At 38.2% G+C, this 16472-nt stretch overlaps 1 pseudogene; it reads left to right on the top strand.

The window, feature by feature from the left end:
* The window catches only part of LOC115412075 (obscurin-like protein 1), a 57485-nt pseudogene that overhangs the window by 1234 nt on the left and 39779 nt on the right, over positions 1-16472 (top strand).

A 16472-nucleotide genomic window follows, 5' to 3' on the forward strand; every position in this document is an offset into this window, starting at 1 on the left:
AAATTAACAACTTGAAACCAGAGTAGTTATGCTGTGTTATACTGCCTTACTAAAAGCATGTGAGTTCATTCAGGGCTCTTACCATGAAGCTGAGGATGAACAACATTCACTCTTTGTCTTCATTTTTTGTGTAAATCTGGTGCCAGATAATCAGTTTTAGAGATTTTACTCTGTGAAGTCAGATTTCATTCTAAGTAATGTGTAGTACTTATTTTATGCTATGTTCAATATTGTTCAAATTGAAATTCCTATAGCACCTGGTTTGATTCTCAGCTGTTCCAGAGGCTGAGAGGTGCAAGTGTGTTGATGCAGACAACCCGATCAAAGCACAGTGTGAGAAGTCAGACAGTTCAAGCCAGACCTGCTGCTATAATGATGGAAAACAACTCTGGCCAATATTTGGAACAACACTGATTCAGGGGCAATAAGAGGACACTGGTTGTGAAGTCACCCACATCTTCATGTTCTGAGGTGTACAGTTGTAGAACTGCTGAGGATTCAGATTCCAATGGGTTCTATGTGGAAGTGAAAGGTGACACACAAAGCTTTTTCCTGGCAAGATTTTGTCATTGTGGAGGCACATCCACCTGATTGGCTTCTAACATCTAAAAAGGATGCAAAAGTTCATCACCATCATAATCATCATCGCTAATGTTGTCCTACATGCCCTTATTTGATCAAGGGTTAAAGCCAGACCGAAAAAAGAGCATGAGGCTTTAAGGTTGTTGTTTTTTTTAACTTTTGTTTTTCTGCCAGCTCTTACTTCAACACCGTTACTTCCCCTCACTCCCTCCAGTAAACCATTTTCCTTGGCTCAGTAGTGTTAGTAGATTAACACCAACTGCTGATGTCTATTAGTAGTTACCTGACAAAGCTACAGATCAGCATGTCCAGGCTGTAAAAAAGTGACTGTTCAGCTACTGCATGAGCACAATCATATTTGTAATTTTCAAGCAACAGCTTACCTCTGTGTTTTCTGCAGCACCGCCAGTAACGTTTGCTGAAATCCCAGAGGATGACCTTTTCAAGTGTGTAGTGGAACAAGAAGAGCTTGTTCTGTCCTGTGAAGTGTCAGTGTGTGACGGCGTTGTGCAGTGGTATAAAGAGGGAACTGAAATACAGCCAAGCGAAAATATTACAATCCAAACGGAGGGCACCAAAAGAGGTTTGACAATCCACTCTGCTAAGCTGTCCGACGCAGGCGTGTACACATGTCGTACAGGAGACAACATTTTAATATTCAAGGTCAACATACGAGGTAAGGCACTATTTATAAAATATTTCACATTAACCCATAAAAACCCAAACATTCACCGGTGACCAAAGGCATCTAGTGATGTAAAATGTTTAATACCTGTTGATCCATTAACCCAGTGGTTCTCAAATTTTTTACAGTGGAGTACCCCCTGAAATATGTATTTTTAGCCACGTATCCCCAACTCCTGCTTCAGCAATTTTGATTGAAAAAATGAGGTAAAATTGTTCCTGTGCCAAAGGGTCTGTTTCTGTTTTCAAAATATTGTGAACAAACAACATGTATTTAACTGCAATACATTAAAAATAACAAAAAATCCAGCTACCAAAGCTTAAACAAGATGATAAACACAATTATAATGAAAAAAAAAAAAAACTATTGAAATGAAGTAAGGTCAGGAATGTCAATTTTGTTATGTGAATGTATTTATTGTGTTTTATATTTCAGCATTAATTTCATTATTTATTTTGTATTCAGTACATGATAACTTATTTTAGTATTTTCCCCCAAAACATTTCAAGTTCCCCATGGGCTTCTTCCAAGTACCCCTGGGGGTACATGTACCCACTTTAGGAACCCCTGCATTAATCCTATCAATACATGTAAATAACTGACGCAAAATACAGTTCTTCATCTTTTCATGGTCATCAGATTTCAAGGCTCCGTAGTTACCGTGGAAACACTGTCATCTTTTACAACATTGATTCGCCAGTGAAACCCATGGAGTTGAATCAATGACAGTGGATGGACACATGTATTGTTACATTTAGTTATTGATATCTTTGTTGGGAAAGTCACTTTTTCTTCAATTTTCTCTGTTTCTAACCCTCAACTTTAATCTGAACTTTTTTATGAAAAGCTACATGATCAGTAAATTAAACATAGGAAATACCAGATTTTCACCTAAAAAAAAAAAACACAAAATACTGAGGATAATATTATATTAACTGATAAATCACCGAAGGAAGGTTAAATAAAGAGAAAAATTCATTTGGGAACTGCCACAAGAGTAGCACTGGGTCTTTATGGGTTTAACTACTGAAAACCACTGAAATGAAGAGGAACGTACAGAACTTAATACCGGAACTGCTATATTCGACCTTTCCAGAACCACCAGTGACGATAATCCACCCCAAAGAGGATGTCCACCTTGACCGCCACGTTCCTGAGGAGATTATTCTGAGCTGTGAACTGTCTCGGGCCAATGGGTCGTCAGCTGGTACAAAGACGGCCAGAAGCTGCAGGAGAGTGAAAACATAAAGCTCAAGGTCGAAGGGCCATACCGACGACTGAAGATTATCTCCAGTGGCGTTGAAGACTCGGGAGAATATGTCTGTGACACTGATGATGATTCGATATTCTTCCACCTTTGCATCACAGGTAAGTCCTTGAAAGAATTTATATTGTACATACTGTTCTACCTGTGTGGCAGACTACTTTAAATTCTGCTGTACTTGTTAAAATGACAAAAGTTTAGAAAACACTGACAAGAAACTAGAGGTCAAACATGGCTCTAACTGACAGTGAAATTACGGAAGGTTCAAGGGTGGATTTTAAAGATTGACACTTTTCAGGTTTATTATTTTTTCCCCTCAAATCAAGAACAATGAGTAATTGTGTCTAAACATAGGTTCTACCACAGTCATTTTCATTCTACCCTTAATTATAACTCTAGTCACTTTCACTTAAGGTAGATTTTAAAATGCTGTGCTCCGTTTACTTTTGCATCTGCACACGTCTGGCCTCCCCTCTGTGAATTCAACATGTCAGTTTTTTTTGCTGAATTAACAAAATGGATAACAGTGCACTAGTGGTCCTGCATCATCAGGACTATTTCAACTGTATAAACCAGGGGTGTCCAATCCTGGTCCGAGGGCCGGTATCCTGCTGCATGTTTTAGTTGTTTCCCTCTTCTAGTCCACCTGACGGTCGTTATCAGTCTTCTGCAGAGCTTGATGAAAGGCTTATCATTTGAATCAGGTGGTTGGAAGAGGGATACATCTAAAACATGCAGGATACCGGCCCTCGAGGACCAGGATTGGACACCCCTGATATAAACTTACCACAGAAACATTCTTGTGAAAGCACAGATGCATTTAAAAACACATTCATCTGGGATAAAATGCACAGACAGTGTGTGAGGGGAGATGGAAAATGGAGGACCCAAATGCAACACACAGATGAACAGTTCTAAAGGTTTTATTAAATATGATACAGATGATAATCAGGCTGGAGTGCTCAGGTGGACAGGTACTGAACTAAGTCTTAGGCTCCTTTCAGATAGCAGGTCTTAATGAACAATTCAGATTTTTTGGTGAAAACTAATTTTTTGTGTGCTCTTTCATATTACACATTAACTATGACTTTTATCAGTTTTGGGTATGAACTGAATGTGACCCTGAAGTGACCCTGTAGAAGCCAGTAATGTAATAACAGCTGATAACGTAATAACGGCCGATGACATAATAAATTTGCCATTTTTAAAATGTAATAGTCCAATAACATAATATCTGGCCAATAATGTAATAAAAGTCCTGAACGGATAATGTAATAGCTTTTGGCCAGTAACATTACAACTTATTATGCTATTGGCTCAGTTATTACATTTGCAAAGAAGTTTTTTTTTTACCAGGCCAATAACGTAATAACCAGCCAATAAGTTATAATGTTACGGGCCAAAATTTACTACGTTATCGGTTCAGGACTTTTATTACGTAGTTGGCCAGATATTACGTTACTGGCCTATTACATTTAAAAATGTCAAATTTATTACGTTATCGGCCATTATTACGTAATCGGCTGTTATTACATTGTTGGCTTCTACAGACCCGCATGCACAAAAGAGGTCCCAATGTAATATGACCACACAGACACACACTGTGTTTACAGAAGGAAATATGGAGGGATGCAGAATAGTGACTGAAGTTATTGCAAAATATCAGATAGGTATCAGATTTAGGACCACATATGAAAGTGGTCTGGTCAGGTTTGTGCTGTTCAAACTGTCTTTAACAGATCGGATGTGGGGAACATTTGCCTGCGGTCTGAACGTAGCTGTAGAGTAAAGGCAGAATCAGTGTGTGGAACATACAGGACAGGTGGGATGACAAAACCACAGCAGACTGTGACGGCAGAAGAAGGCTCAGAGCTCGTTCTCAGGGAAACCGAGAATGGTAAAAACCAACCAGTCACAGGCGGATGAAAACCAGGGAACAAACAGGCAGACTGAGTAATCAGTGACAGAAGGGTGGGAGGTTTACAGGGTCAGAGACGAGGAGATGTGGTCAGGAGCAGGCCGAGTCCAAACCAGGATGTCAGATCGAGAACTAATGCTGGAGTCAGGCATGAAGCAAGAACAACCTGAGCAGATGAACCAAGCTGCTTATATACTGGTCAGCTGATTCAGCCACCTGAGAGCAACAGGTGGAGCAGGTGGTCGCTGATCTATAGATGTAGGAGTACTATCAAGTCATGTGACCTCCTGAATGTGAAAGGCAGCAATGTGCCACGTAGCGTCTAGTCTGCCAGAAAAACAAGAAGAGAAGAAGAAGAAGCAGAAGGTGGTTGCTGATGCAGTTGGAGTCTCAGGTGAAACTGTTTGTGTAAAGTGAGGGAGGAGACAGCAGCCCAACAAACAGACTCACAGTGTTGTAGTTCAGAGCAGGACTATTTTTTAATTAATTAAATTAAATTAAGATTTAGATAATAATGCATTCACTAAACATAAATATAAACTATTTGATCATGTCCGTTTTCAGAACCGCCCGTACGGATTGTATCTCCCAGTCAGTCCCAAATGGAGCTCTGCCAGCAGACCTCTGAAAGGATGGTTCTGAGCTGTGAGATCTCACGACCCAATGCAGTGGTGCGTTGGTATAGAGACGGGCTGGAGGTGGAGGAGAATGACAACCTCATTCTGGAAGTGGACGGTGTCTACAGAAGACTTATTATACCTGAAACCACTGTGAGAGATTCAGCTGAATATGTGTGACACTGCAGACGACTCCATGACCTTCTTTGTGAACATAGCAGGTAAGAACCAAGGTTATAATAGTTTTGGATTTTTCATTATAGTTTAGTTTTATTTAGTTTTGACTTTTTTTTTTCTCTAATTCAGTTAGTTTTAATTTTTTTAGAGCAGGTTTGCGAGTTTTATTAGTTTTCGTTATCTTCTAAATGCGTACTTGTAGTTTAGTTTTAGTTTTGTCGTATCTTTAGTCATATCTTTAGTTTATCTTTACCAACTTTAGTCTGCATGTTTCCAGGTAGAGTGGGGACGAAAAGCTGACTTTAAACAACAAGTGACGAGAAGAGACAGACTGTTAAATCATATGGTGCCAGCAGATAAAATTGCTTGAGGGAAATAAATCGATTTCATATCAATCCAACATTGACAAAGACGAAAACGCAGGGAATTTTATCCATAACTTTTATTCATTTTAGTTAGTTTTATAAGCACACAATGCAGTTTCAGTTAGTTATTGTTTTTTTTTTCTTTTAATTATGTTTTTATTTATTTCAGTCAACAAAAATGTTTTTACAATTCTAGTTTTCGTCATTTCGTTAGTTTTCGTTAATAATAATAACCTTGGTAAGAACAAAGAACAAGGGGAAAAAGAAATGAATCTGATAAACTTACTGCCATTTCAGTGACTGATACAATTTCTCCATGGATAGAGCCCCCTGTTCGCTTTGTACGTCCACGGAAGATGGCGAGCAAAGTGGACAAAGTGGTCGGGGACACTCTGGTTTTGGACTGTGAGGTTTCCAGGTCAAATGCTGAGGTGACCTGGAAGAAAATGGAGAGGAAGTAGAAGACTCCAGAAATGTCACCATCCTCGAGGATGGTGTCATACGCCAATTAACCATCCACTCACTGACATTAGAAGATGCTGGGCAGTATGTTTGTGATGCGAAGGATGATGTCATGGATTTCCTTGTGAACATTAAAGGTAGGTTATCATTCTAAAGTACGAAGGGGCTTCAAAAAGTTCATGGAAAAACAACATAGCATTGACATGATCTAAATGGCATGGCCTCAGTTTAACACAGATGGACTTACAATAATGACTAATGTCAGAAGTTTTATGTTATGGGATAAATATCCTGTTGATTATTAATACTGATATTTCTGTGTCCGATCCTCATGGACAGGACATCTGACAGCTGGAGACATGATGTGTCCACATATTTATGTCCATATACAGGGTGTACCAAAAAAAACTATACATTTTGAAAAGTTACCCCCAGTTCTGCATTTGATAATTTTTGGAATTTTCTTTTATGGACGTCGGTAGGTAGGGGATTGGTGGATATTTGTACAAATTTACAGACCCAAGTTAGGGTTAGGGTTAACCCTAACCCTAACGTGGCCTGTCCTCAGTGACATTTTCAGGCCTAAACAAGTTGAATTAAATTTGAAAGGCAGGAACAGCTGCCATGGGTAAAGAAATTAATTGACATTGTGGCCAAAGTGTTAATGCTGTAACCTGGCAATTTTGTGGAAAACAAGATAGATGCCCATTGTCCCCTCCCATGACTTTTGATTGGATTTAAATCCCACCACTACTTCGTGCAAACCAGTTTTAACTTGGATTGCACAATTTACCCCTGCTCAGTCATGCATGAAAACCTGGATCTGTAAATTTGAAAAAATATCCACCAATCCCCTACCTACCGATGTCCATAAAAGAAAATTCCAAAAATTATCAAATGTGGAACTGGGTGTAATTTTTCAAAATGTATAGTTTTGTTTTTTTTTTTTTTTTTTGATACACCCTGTAGTTTAGAAACATCAATATTTCACTATAGTTTAATGGTAGATTTTTCTTCCTCAGTCAGATCTGATGATAGTAGATGGTTAGATGAGGAAGAAAGTTATTATTTACAGTCAGAGCAAGAAAAATATTAGAGACATTAGAGGAAGAACATTTAAAGTCAGAGTCCTGAAGGGAAAAAAAAAAAAATCAAAGTTGAGACAAATTAAGTCCAAACCATCTGTGAATCATTCTGGAAACAAAGATAATAATTTAAACCAAACTAACCAAAGCAATGATATTTATCCCATAATATAAAACTATATTCTGACATTAGTCCTTATTGTCCTTATTGTCCACAGACTTTGTCCATTTGTGTATATCTTAGGTAATTACACTATGTGGCTAACGTAACTTAAACCTTTTTTTTTCTAACTGTCCTTTTTCCACATTTTTGAAGCTCCCTCATATATGTGTAAGTCCAAAAGCAGGAGCATCTTCCAAGCAACATCTTTTTCTTCATTTTTAGAGCTGCCTGTGAGGATTCTGGGAAAAACTGAAGCAAAAACAGAAAAGCAGTTCTTGGTGTCAGATGACATTATTCTAGTGTGTGAGTTATCCAGACCGAACGCGTCGGTCAGCTGGTACAAGGACGAGCAGTTCATTGACAACAGTGAGCGATACTGCAGTGAAGAGCAAGGGGTGTTCCGATCACTTGTGGTCCTCAACGCTGGGCTGGAAGACTCAGGACAGTACACCTGTGACGCAGTGGACGACAAGATGGTCTTCTATATCACTGTCAAAGGTAAAAAGAATGTACATTTAAGCCTTTCTAGTTCACTCATAGAAATACTCTGAAATTCAACATTTCAACTTGAGTGTGTTATTGGAGGACAGAACGAGACTTTATTACTTTTGTGACATTTTTCAAAATATTTTATTGACATGTAGCAAATCAAGGTCAATGAAGTTACCCCATTTGGTTTCTTGCCCATATGTTACAAGAAAAAAGAAAAAACACATGTAGGGTGAAAGGAACATATATTTTAGAACATTTGAACATCACTTTTAGAACATTCCAACAACACACGTGCTGGTCCAGACCCCTGTCCACATCCACTGACCCCTTTGAACATCATTCCTTGAGTGGGGTACACACATAAGGATTTTCTAAATGTTTTTTATTTATTTATTTATTAATTATTTGTTTGTTTATTTGTTTGATTGATTTATTTAGAATATGGAAATGATACAAGCTTCCTGATTGGTACTAATTGACTTCTTTGCACAACATGATATAGAAATGAAAAGTCAAGGAAGCATAAAATAATGATACACACAAAAGAAAAAGAAAAAAAAAGTCATATTCGAAAAGGAGTAAGAAGAAGCATAGTTTATTGGCTTTCACCCCTTTGTCTAAACCAACAATATGTACATATATACATACATACATACATATATACACCCATATATGTACACATCTATCTATCTATCTATCTATCTATCTATCTATCTATCTATCTATCTATCTATCTATCTATCTATCTATCTATACATACATACATACAGGTTCACATGCATACATATGCACATCCACATTTACCATCATATACATACAGTATATACACATACACCTACATATACATACATACACATATGTGCATATACACACATATACATACCCATGCACACACTTACATATAAATGTTCAAATTTATATACACTGTTACATACATACACATATACTTTCACATAGGCTTCTCTGGGTCTAAATCTGAAGAGATTTTCTATCTGTTCCAGACCTCACACATGAAGGCAAATACTGTATGTGGTGTGCGCCGATAATCTCAACACAGAACACCCACAAATGACTCTGTCCCACCACCAATCTAGAATCTAGTCCTCCAAGACAGAAATGTTGTGTGATAAAATGTGATCTAACAAAAACAAAGATGAAGAAACATAGCATGACACGGGAGCCAGTCCTGAATTAGGTCAGGTGCCCCCCCCTCCAAAAAAAAAAAAAAGAAAAGAAAGGGTCAGGTAACCTGCAAAAAAAAAGAAGAATTTTCACAGGTGTTGGCCTGGGTAAAATTAAACAAAATGTGGGTGGGTAGCAGGCAAGGAAGTGAAAAACTAAAATTTGTGGATGAAAATAATTGTCAGGACATTTAATGATGGTGATGATTATAATTTGACCATGGTTGATCCACTTCTGGTTTTATTTTGAACCGTCTGTTTACATCCACCCGCAGATGTCATTGAACAGCACATATTAGAGAATTAATGATGGTGTGCGTTTTTGGCAAAAATGAATAGACTGAACTTATACAGCGCATTTTCTACACCTTAATGGTGCCCAAGGTGCTTTACAATTCCTCACATCCCCCATTCATACACCAGTGGGCGGCTGCTGCCATAGAACGCGCTGCCAGGCCCTACTGGGAGCAATTTAGGGTTCAGTGTCTTGCCAAAGGACACTTCGACATGTGGACAGTCGGAGCCAGGATTCGAGCCGCCAGCCCTACGGTCATTGGACGACTCGCTCTACCAGCTGAGCCACAGCTGCCCATGAAAAATGAAGCCCTTAAAAGTGAGTTATGTGTAGACAGTGGGTTTAATAACGGGTTGGGTCAGGTTGCGGGTCTAATGTACGTGGGTATGGATGGGTGGGTTTGGAAAAGTGGACCCGTGCAGGACTGATCGGAAGTCTTCTGCTTTCCCCACACACAAAGATTTTTCATCGTATATATTGAACAAGTTTAATATTTCCGGTTGTCAGCCCCGACCCGTTTCTGAGCCGATTATTCTCTGTGATCACACCTCAGACCACAGGAGAATCTGATTGGATAAGATGATAAGACATTAGATAATCTGGGGTTTGCCGTCCTTGGTCGGGAAGGGGGAAAATCTGGGCAAAAACAGCCTGATTATCTTTAAGTGTGTACCCCGCTTTACATGAGTACCATTAGTTCATGGAACTGAACAAGCAGGTCCACTCACTGTTCATGCAGAGGTGGACCTGACAGACCCTGCAGACCACATTGGACCTTACAGACCCTGGAGACCACTTTGGACTTTACAGACCCCAGAGACCACATTGGACATTACAGACCCTGGAGACCACTTGGACCTTACAGACCTTACAGACCACATTGGACCTTACAGACCTTGGAGACCACATTGGACCTTACAGACCCTGGAGACCACATTGGACCTTACAGACCCTGCAGACCACATTGGACCTTACAGACCTTACAGACCACATTGGACCTTACAGACCTTGGAGACCACATTGGACCTTACAGACCCTGGAGACCACTTTGGACTTTACAGACCCCGGAGACCACATTGGACATTACAGACCCTGGAGACCACATTGGACCTTACAGACCCTGGAGACCACATTGGACCTTACAGACCCTGGAGACCACATTGGACATTACAGACCCTCGAGAACCACATTGGACCCTACAGACCCTGGAGACCACATTGGACCCTACAGACCTTGGAGACCACATTGGACCTTACAGACCCTGGAGACCACTTTGGACTTTACAGACCCCAGAGACCACATTGGACATTACAGACCCTCGAGACCACATTGGACCTTACAGACCCTGGAGACCACTTTGGACCTTACAGACCCTGGAGACCACTTTGGACCTTCCAGACCCTGGAGACCACATTGGACCTTACAGACCCTGGAGACCACTTTGGACTTTACAGACCCCGGAGACCACATTGGACCTTACAGACCATGGAGACCACTTTGGACCTTACAGACCGTGGGGACCACTATGGACCTTACAGACCCTGGAGACCACTTTGGACCTTACAGACCACATTGGACCTTACAGACCCTGGAGATCACATTGGACCTTACAGACCCTGGAGACCACTATGGACCTTACAGACCCTGGAGACCACATTAGATCTTACAGACCCTGGAGACCATTTTGGACCTTATAGACCCTGGAGACCACATTGGACCTCAGATTGGGGATTCACTGTCCTCACTGGAACTGTTTCTGTCACTGTCTTTTAATGTGTGGAAATGACCAAAAATAGTCACATGCCCAATAAAGGGTTAATGCATTGTTGGTCCACACCCAGGCATAGCCAACTGTATGCACTGCATGTATTTTATGTTCAGAGCCTCTAGTGAAGATCATTGGGAACTCTGGCCACCTGGAGCATCATATGCTGCTGTCAGGAGATGACCTTATTTTGGAATGTGAGGTTTCTCGAGCCAACGCCACGGTTCAGTGGTTGTGGAACGGCAACATACTGCAGCCAAACAATCGCATAAAAATTGACAGCTATGACGTTGTGAGGAAGTTTGTTCTCGCTGGCCTCCAGCCATCAGATTCTGGGGAATATATTTGTGATGCTGTCGATGACAAACTGATAACAGTCGTTGATGTCCAAGGTACGACAAATGATTTGAATGTGTCAGATTAACTCACTACATTTTTTTGTTTCAAGTTGGGGCTGGGCAATCAAATTTGTTAAGCTTTTGTGAGATAACTGCTTTTTTGTATTTTTAAGAGTTTTGATTGGTTTTGTCTTAACTGTAGCTGTATTAGATCTGATCTGATTAGATTAGATTAGATTAGATTACATTACATTACATTAGATCTGATCAGATCAGATTAGATCTAATTATATTCTATTACATTAGATTAGATTACATTATATTATATTAGATTAGATTACATTACATTACATTAGATCTAATCTGATCTGATAAGATCTAATTAGATTAAATTATATTATATTACATATCTTACATTATATTATATTAGATTACATTACATTAGATTAGATTAGATTAGGTTATTAGATTAGATTAGATTAGATTCAATTTGATTCGATTCGATAGAATTTTGCTGATCTCTTGAGCAGAGCCCTCAGGAAATTAAGGTTCCAGTAGCAGTACAAACACTGAAAGTACACATATAAGAAATATTACAAGACAAATAGAAAAAGAAAATAGTAATAACAATAAGTATAAAAAGTGTAGTGAAAAAAGGCATTTGCATATTAGAAGTACTAATAGTAATAAATAATAAAGTAGTAATACTAATAAATAATAGATAAGTAATTATGTTATATTATTACATACATGTATTATACATACAGAAATTTTATATATTATATATGTGTGTATATATATATATATATATATATATATATATATATATATATATATATGTGTGTGTATATTATATATATAAAATTTCTGTTATTATAAATCATACATGTATGTAATAATAACATAATTACTTATCTATTATTACTTATTAGTAATAAGTATGTAATAATATATTAAAACTAATTATGTCTCTTGCAAAGTTTTCATCTTTGTGCATTTTGGTCTGTTGTGTCTTTCATGTTTTTTCATCTTGACTCTCTCTTCTACAATAATTTAAGATGAAAAATAAAATTCAGTGACCATCTAGTTCTTTCATTTTCACTCATGACTAAAAATGAGCCTTTATGTTGAAAAGAAATAATGATTTGACATGATTGGCTGCATTACCCTTCAGCTTCATGTATTAGCATGTACATTTTGAATGAAAAACATTTTTTTCCCCAGATCCACCCATCAAGTTTCTGAATAAAGAAGAAAATAAACCCATCACAGCCTTTGAAAGTGAGAGTGTTACACTGACTGCTGTTACGAGCCAAGACACAGCCCATGTCCGTTGGCTGAAAGATGGCCAAGTATGAACGCAGACAACATTCACATCTCCAGTGAGGGTAATACCCATAAGCTCACCATTAATCTGCTGCAGCTGTCCGACTCTGGAGAATATGTCTGTGACGCAAACACAGATGAGATGTATTTCAGTCTATTAGTCAAAGGTAGGAATTTAGCGCTTCTACTCAAAATGTGACCTTTAATAACTGCAGATCTGATATTACTCATCTTTATGCTTTTCGCCAGAAATGAAGGTGATCTTTATCAGACCCCTGGAGAATACAGTGTCTGTAAAGGGCAGCAGTCTTACATTACAATGTGAAATCAACATGCCAAAAGGAGACGTCCAGTGGCTGAAAGACGGCCGTGAAATTCCTCCAAGTCGTCGGTACACAATACGAGCCCAAGGTCGAGACAGAAGCTTCACCATCCACCAAGTGGAGGACGACGATGCTGGAGAATATACCTGTGAAAGCACCGACCACCGAACTTCAGCTACTGTCACTGTAGAGAGTAAGTCAAGGAAGAGAGAAAATCTGTAACAAAAAAACAAGTCAAATATGAAATCTAACTGAGGTACATGCTCTGCTTTTAGCTCCTCGTGTTGTTGAGTTCATAGTGGAGCTTCGTAGCATCACAGTCCGTGAAGGAGAAGATGCAGTGTTTAAGTGTGTGCTTTCACCTGAGGACACTCAGTTGGTGTGGCGCCTAAATGGCAAACCGGTCACTCTGAATGAGCGAACAGTCATTTCAAGCAATGGACTCTGCCACATGCTGTGCATCCGCAACTGTATGGTTTCAGATAGCGGCAGAATGACAGCTGATGCAGAGGGGTTGGTATCAGAGGCAGAACTCCATGTTCAAGGTGAGAGCTTGACCCGTTTATTGACACTGTAGTTGGATTATTAATCAGTACTACATGTCGTTATCCTCAGATCATAACTGTCTAACTCAGACACAAATGGACCAAAGTCTGTTGACACATTGGATTCAGGTGTTCTTTTCTAACAGGGGTCTGGGATCCAAAACAATAATGACCAATGACAGAATATAGTTTTATATTATGGGATAAATATCCTTTTGATCATTAATATTGATGTTTCAGTGTCCGATCCTCATGAACAGGACATCTGACAGCTGGAGACATGATGTGTCCACATATTTATGTCCATATAGTTTAGAAACATCAATATTTCACTGTAGTTTAATGGTAGATTTTTCTTCCTCAGTCAGATGTGATGACAGTAGATGGTTAGATGTAGTAGAAATTACTATTTACAGTCAGAGCAGGAGAAATATAGACATTTAGAGGAAGAACATTTAAAATCAGTCATAAAAAGGATAACAGAAAAATTAGTGTTGAGAGAAGTTAAGTCCAAACCATCTCTTATGCATTTCAGAAGCAAAGATAACAATTTAACCCAAACTAACCAATGCAATGACATTTATCCCATAATTTAAAACTATATTCTGACATGAGTCATTATTATTTTGTATCCCAGACCCCTGTTAGAAAAGAAACACCTTCACATGCACATTCAACGGGTCCACATACTTTTCATAGAAACATCAATGTTAATAAGTAATGTATTTATCCCAGTATAAAACTATATTTCTTTTCTAACAGGGGTCTGGGATCCAAAACAATGACTAATGTCAGAATATAGTTTTATACTATGGAATAAATATCATATTAATTATTAATATTGATGTTTCTATGACAAATCCTCATGAAAAGGATATCTTAATAAATGGATAATGGATTAAAAAAAATCAATGTTGAGAAAAATTAATGAACTAACCAATGCAATGATATTTATCCCATAATATAAACTCTATTCTGACATTAGTCATTATTGTTTTGGATCCCAGACCCCTGTTAGAAAAGAAACACCTGGATTCAACAGTTTTCCTCATCTAACCATGTACTTTCATCACATCTGACTGAGGAAGAAAAATCTACCATTAAACTAGAGTGAAATATTGATGTATCTAAACTATATGGACATAAATAGTGGACATCATGTCCAGCTGTCAGATGTTCTGTTCATGAGGATCGGACGCAGAAACATCAATATTAACAATCAATAGGATATTTATCCCATAATATAAAACTATATTCTGACATTAGTCCTTATTGTAAGTCCATCCGTGTTAAACAGAGGCCATACCATTTAGATCAAGTCAATGCTATGTTGTTTTTCCATGAACTTTTTGAAGCCCTTCGTACTTTACAATGATAACCTACCTTTAATGTTCACAAGGAAATCCATGACATCATCCTTTGCATCACAAACACCTGGATCCAACGGGTCTGCAGACTTTGGTCCATCTGTGTATGAGTTAGACGGTTATGATATGAGGATAACATTCAAAAATATGACCCCATTCAAAAATCACTTATTTGTCAGTAACCTGATATATTTGAAGTTGAACCACTATATTTTTCAACTATGGCCCTTTTTTTTAAATTATTATTATTTTATTTTTTTTTTTACCAGCACTAAAATAATCGTTTCAGTAACAGGGTTTGACTAGTACCATTAGAACTACAGAAGTGTATGGGATAAATCATGAGCTGTTCCTTGGTCTGGTGCCTTGGACTGTTAGTGCTTAGCAGCGTCTCCTGTTAGAATTCCTCTGGTAAGTGGCAGAGACATGTGGCTCAGTGGGGTAGGAACATGTGACACGACAGGGGGCGGGGCTGCTCCCAATCCCTGACTTGCTCTATGTATTTGAAACTTCGATGCAACTGTGCAGATTTTTTGGTCTGGATGGACCATGTTCACATGGAGGCCATTTTCCTCTGATAGATTCAGAGTTGGAGTCACACAGTTATTAAAACGAATAGTTATTTTTCTGTTACAATCCTTCGGGCATAGAAAACCACTTCACTGGATTACTGTTTTATACTGTGATACAGTAGGAAAGGTGTAAAATAATGTTCTAATATCGAACCATCTTGCTGTGTTTTCACCAAACCAAGTATTTGAAACCTTTTCAGAATAATTTACACCTTTCTTACTATATCGTATATATTTAGCAGACAGTAGTCGCTTTTCCATTGGACATATGCACAAAACTTTACCGATATTTACTAAATGTCGAAAAAACAGAAGTGTGTAATGTGAGTTTTTCCATGAAATCACAATGGTGACAATTTGTTTATTTATCACAAGATGTCAGAGATGTCATTCCATAAACATGGCGACCAACATAAATATCAGATTTACAGATATATTCATATTTGTCTCATAGCGCCCTCTAGGTTCTGGAAAATGCTCACATTTCTCGTTTTGAATACTGAATGTTCGTTACTCCTCTATCTTGAACTGAATTCTAAAATGATTGGGTTTCCTCATGTGTCCACATACCGACACGTTTGTTTTCAGAGGTGACAAAAGTACTCACATTCTGTACTTAAGTAAAAGTACAGCTACTTGTGTGGAAAAAACTCTTGTAAAAGTAGAAGTACTGATACAACTTCTTTACTTAAGTAGAAGTAAAAAAAGTACAACTTCTCAACTGTAATAAAGAACAAAAGTAAAAAGTAAAACTGCATTTTTGGCCATGAATGAAACAATACGTATTTAATCAGACAAAATCATGAAAGTTTCTGTTTTCTAATTCCACAGTGAACGATACTGACCATAGTCCGGCACCCACAGGTAAAAAAAAAAATTATAAGAATTTTCACAGGTAAATATGGATAAAATTAAAGGAAATGTGGGGGGGTAGCGGGTAAGGAAGAGAA

This window comes from Sphaeramia orbicularis, chromosome 21 (assembly GCF_902148855.1).
Source record: "Sphaeramia orbicularis chromosome 21, fSphaOr1.1, whole genome shotgun sequence".
Classification (NCBI taxonomy): Eukaryota; Metazoa; Chordata; class Actinopteri; order Kurtiformes; family Apogonidae; genus Sphaeramia; species Sphaeramia orbicularis.